The sequence below is a fragment of the Gossypium arboreum genome, chromosome 11 (assembly GCF_025698485.1).
Source record: "Gossypium arboreum isolate Shixiya-1 chromosome 11, ASM2569848v2, whole genome shotgun sequence".
Lineage (NCBI taxonomy): Eukaryota > Viridiplantae > Streptophyta > Magnoliopsida > Malvales > Malvaceae > Gossypium > Gossypium arboreum.
The window spans coordinates 63,695,004-63,700,618 of NC_069080.1; the positions used below are offsets into that span (position 1 = coordinate 63,695,004).

The 5,615-nt window shown below is 36.0% G+C and overlaps 1 non-coding gene across 1 annotated transcript; it reads left to right on the plus strand.

Annotated features, from left to right (window-relative positions):
* Nucleotides 1-493: 493 nt before the first annotated feature.
* Nucleotides 494-600, plus strand: LOC128284843 (small nucleolar RNA R71). Its single transcript, XR_008275263.1, has one exon. It is a non-coding gene; the product is annotated as a small nucleolar RNA R71 (small nucleolar RNA).
* Nucleotides 601-5,615: the final 5,015 nt, after the last annotated feature.

Sequence of the window (5,615 nt, forward strand, 5' to 3'; positions counted from 1 at the left end):
TTGGGTTTCTACAAAAAAAGAGGTTGGTAATTAGTGTTTTTAGCCTAATTTGAATTATTACCTACTCATTGATTCCCTCCCCATCTCATATTCAGGTGATCTCTCCAGTTGGGATTATATGTATTCAAATAAGGGCTTCCACCCCTGTTCCCAATGTAATTTACATCCTCAGTAGGATTGTTGATATAGAGGAAGAGCAGTTTGTTTCCCCCACGCATAAACAGTGTAGAAGCAGATTTGATATGGTTGAGTCTATCCACTAACTGTTGATACTTGTCATCTTCTTGGATAGCTTTTATCGTGGGGGGTTTCTGACCATATGCGAATCATTCAATTGGCCACTGCAAGGATTTTAGTCTCATATTCTCAATGATTTCATATGCATCCTTATATGTTATGTTTATAAGGGCTCATCTTGCTGCTATGTCTAATCTAGATTGTGCATTTGCATCCAACCCATTATAAAATACCTACAGTCGCATTGATTCAGGGAAATCTGTGGTGTGGGCATTTTTGAATCAACATTTTGAAATGTTCCCACACCTCATAGAAACTTTCTCCCTCCATCTATCTAAAAACAACAACCTCTCTTCTTAGTTGTACTGCTTTGCTAATCAGTAAGAACTTCTACAATAACTTTCCAGCTAATTCATCTTATGTCGTGATAGACCCTAGTGCCTGCGAGTTGAGTCAAGAAAAGGTATTATCAATTAAAGAAAAGGGGAACAATCAAAGATAGGTAGCGTCATCAGTGACCCCGTTATACTTAAAAGTATCACAGAGTTGGAGAACTCGTTTTAAAAGCAGATTAGGGTCCTTTGTTATAGTGCCCCTAAACTGCAAATCATTCTGAATCATTTAAATCATTGCCAATTTTATATCGAAATTATTAGTTGTAATTGTCAACCTTGCTATACTTTCCTGAACCATGTCCAGGCTTCGTAAGGCATAATCCCTTAAGGTTTTCTTAGTTCGAGCCATATGTCCATTTGCAGGTAATTGTGGTACTAGTGGATTTCCTAAAACGTTATCGTCAGCATCACCGAATAGTGGATTTTCTCATTGTACGTTACCTCCAGGAGGTAGTGGTGGATCTTTCAATTGTTGTTGCTACTGCTGTTGCTGACAACAATTTCTTTGGATTATTCTTTCTAGATCTGTGGTTGCTACAATAGGCATGCCCCTACTGCGAGTCATACACTAACTCAGAAAGAAGAGATTAGTAACAATAAATAAGTATCTATAATTGAAAATTTTCCTAGTTATTCCTTTACATGCAAAAATTAAAATTAACCTAATGATGTTGCCTCCCTAGCAACAGCGCCAACAACTTGACTGCCTTCAGATGTACTAACGTCCAGAGTGTGAATACTACAATAAAATATAGAAAGACAATATGTGACAGCCTTAAAATGACCCTAGTCGGAATGTGGTTTCGGGACCACAAAACCGAGGCATAAAAATAATTTAATATTCATTTTGATGTCTATAATATGTGTTAATTCGTGTGTGACATTTTTGATGTTTTGATTTAGGGTTGTAAATGTGAATTTCACTAAAAAGGACCTAGTAGTAAACTTTGAAAGTAGGATGGGGAAATGTGTGATGACTAATTGAGTCATGCATGCAAAACAATGGTTTTGCATGTCAAATATCCCTCTTTTTATAAGTGGTGGCCGGCCATGACAAGGGAGGATGGGGAAAACATGTCATAGACATGTTTTGTTGGTGCATTATGGAAAAAAACAATAAACTAAGGTTAGAAATAAAGAAAGGAAAAAAAAAAGAAAGGAGAGAAGGTGTGATTCCCCCCATTGCAAAGGAAAAAAAAAAGAAAGGAGAGAAGGTGTGATTCCCCCCATTGCCGTGAGTTGAGGGAGAGAAAGAAAAAAAAAATTGTTCATCATTTTTGCTTCTCTTGGCCGAAAATTCTAAGGAAGAAGGAGGGAGTTCTTGCTTCATGCTTGGTTTGGAAGAGGATTAGGAGGAGGTTTGGCCATACTTGTGTCTAGATTAAGGTATGTTTGAGGTTGTGCCATGAGATTCATGCATGTTTTTAGTTGCTAGCTTGATGTTCTTATTAGCCCATGGTTCAAATCCTTGCTATGTCATGGGGATGATATTCGGCCAAGGTGGACTTTGTGTTAATGCCATTGCATGCTAAATATGAAGCTTGTTGATGATATATGCGATGGTGGGTTGAGGACTTTTGGATTTTCTTTTAGCATTTTTGAGTGAGACATTAAGTTCTTTGTTTAACCATGACCAAAATTGAAACGGTATGGTGTTGTGGTGTATTCGGCCATGGTATGTCCATAAGTATAATTTATGCAGATTGCATGGTAGGTAAGATTTGAGCTTTGGATATATGTTTATATTTGGTTATAATCAACTTGAGATTCGGCCCTTGCACCTACATGTATATATGTTTGCACATGATGTATTGGTATGACATATATACTATCTCAAGGTATATATTTACTTATGATGATGTTTGGTTATGAAGGAAATGATAGATGTGTATTGAACTACAATATGTAATGCATTAGTTAGTAAAATGTATGCCGTTCATGTGTGGTATTAAACATGTAATTGGCCTCAACATCAACATGCATAATCGGCCACATGAATGAGCACATAGGTTGATGTGTTGTTCGCCATAAGTAAGCATGTTGAAGGCTTTATCTCGACCTAGAAAATTGGCTAAGGAGAGTACTAACTAATGTGTTGAGTTTGATGCATGATTTCACATGTATGTGACTTTAATGTCTAATGTATAAGTGTGGGCTAAGTGCCTTGTGTTCCTCTTTTCGATGCTCAAATGATTAAATCGATTTATTTATTTAATTAAGCTCAAGAGCAAAGGGGATCCAAATCCGATAAAGGGAAGGAAAAAGTGGTCGAATAGCCATCGAAATCGTTCGACAACACCCGAGGTAAGTTCTTGAGTAATAGAGCTTAAATTATGATTTGATTAGATCATGTTTTAAGCAAATCGAAATCATGCTCTTTGTGTGTGGCTATTGAGCCGAAATTGTAAATATGATAAGTGTCTTGTGTTTGAGCTTTGGTAATGAGAATGTAATAAGAATGTGTATTGATTTGTTGATATATGTGCTTGGTTATTCAAATGGTATCCGGGCTAAGTCCCGAAGGCTTTTGTGCTAAGTGACTAAATCCGGGTCAATTCCCGAAGGCATTCGTGCGAGTTACCAAAACCGAGTTAAGTCCCGAAGGCATTCGTGCGAGTTACTAATTCCGGGCTAATTCCCGAAGGCAATTGTGCGAATCACTATAACCGGCTATGTCCGAAGACAATCGGCGAGTCGCTATATCCGGTTAAATTCAAGGTACGTGATTCGAGAATGAGCAATCTTGCTGTAAAATTTCAGTTAATACGCTTGCAAAAATTCCAGCAATGAGGTATGTTAAATGCGTGCTTTGAATTAGTTGATAAATGAGCTACCGGCCTTTGGCTAAGTTGATCTTTTGTGTATGAACACAAGGGTTGGTAATGTGAAGTAAGTATGATAATGAGAATGTGTGCATATGAAATTATCCGTTTAGCTATATGAATACTATGCTTTTGTTGTGCTGGAATCCCTTGCTCAAAACTTACTAAGCATAAATTGCTTACTCCGTTTCTTTGTTCTCTGTTTTATAGATTTTGGCTCGTCAGCTATCGGACTCGGGATTTTTGGAAGTCGAAGTCTCCCACACTATCAAAGCCCCCTTTTGGTACAAATTTTGGTTGAACTTTGAAATGGCATGTATAGGACTACTCTTTCATTTGTTGGTCATAGACCCTTTGATTTTGTATAAATTGGGTAGCCATGCGAAAATGGCTTATATACACTTTGGCATGGTATCATAATCATTTTGTATGTTGTTCATTAAGAGATGTGGAAATGTTTGGAATCGATTAGCCCTTGGAATGATTAACCGTGATCATCTTTTGTGCCATGTATGCAACAAGGGCTAGTTGTAACAAGGAAATTATGAAGTAGGCAAAGTCTACCTTAAAAACAGAGGTTGACAGCTGCAGTGATGTGAATGTGAAAAATAACTAAAAATAGTAGGGATGGAATTAAATAGTGAATAAATTATGTAAATGAACCTTGATGAATCTATTTTCATATGAAAGAAACGAAACTATCATATGAGTTATATGTTAAGAGATATTTAGGTTTTCGTGGGACAGGGCCAGAACGGTTTCTGGATTCCCTGTTCCGACTTTGGAAATTCATTGTAAATTAACCAGAGATAATTAGGAGTCATGCCATATATGTATAGATTCCTCTTTGAGTCTAGTTTCTATAGAAACAAACGGAATCAGTATTTAAGCCCTGTACAGGGATATATTCAAGTTGTAACGCATGAAGGTCAGTATAGTCGACCCCTGCAACATGGGAGACTTTAACTAATAAACTGTACTAATTGGCTCGACCAAAAATTCTAGAAAAAAATCTGTAGATGTAAATATGAGTCTAGTTTCAGGGAAAAATTACGAAACTGATTTTTGAGTTTTGAAACTCAAGATATGATTTTTAAGGCGACAGTGATGCAGTAACCAGCTTGTCTGGAAATTTTTTTATGGACTGTGAAAACAACTAAGTTAAGTCTGTGTGCACCTTGTGTTCGACTCCAGTAACGGACTCGGGTACGGGGTGTTACACAATATGGTATCTGCAAGTATACGAGTCGATTTGTAATATAGTTTTACAACGAAGTAGGTAAGTATTCTAAGGATCATACCCAAGGGAGGCGAGTGCCAGATCAATTCTAACCTAAACTGTAAAACCCTTAACCCGTATCCGATGTCGAAATAAGGTTTTAGGGGATTACTAGAATTTGCAGATCACCTAAAAAATTTCAATTAAATACTTACCGATTCAATGTATCATATAAATAAATATATTACCATTCAATCAACAGCTTGGCACTTGTATAAGTATCAAACAACGACATTGTTAGTATACTAGTACATATTTTATATAAATTCAACATTGATATACTTATTTTCTCGACATGTCACACTTGAGTTTAATAATTGTCTTTACCTACATAATTTTCTTATATCAACATATCAAAGATAATCATATATGTACATGTCATGAAACATACCATTCTCTTCTTGTTTCTTCATAAGAATATATCATTCATTTCATTATATCAATATTTCATGCTCCATCATTTCCATATATTTTATGTATATTTATTACGGTAATAGTTTATATCAAACTTAACATAAATTATATTCGATGTACTTATACTTATTTCGTTTATCTATCTTCATAATTTTGTCATACAACTATTTTGTACATATATTTCCATATGACCAGTTCTTGTAAACATTTCACACAACCATTTCATATAACCATTCGTCATCTGATACATGTTACCTGAATATCAATTGTTCAACAGATGTCATAGCGTCTCCCATCCACGGTCTTATTTATATTTGACATTATGCCATAGTGTCTTTCAACTATGGTCTTACTCATTTTCTGTCATGTTGCCATGGTATCTTTCAACCATGGTCTTATTCTTTTCATGTCATGTTGCCATGGTATCTTTCAACCATGGTCTTATTCATTTCCCGTCATGTTGCCATG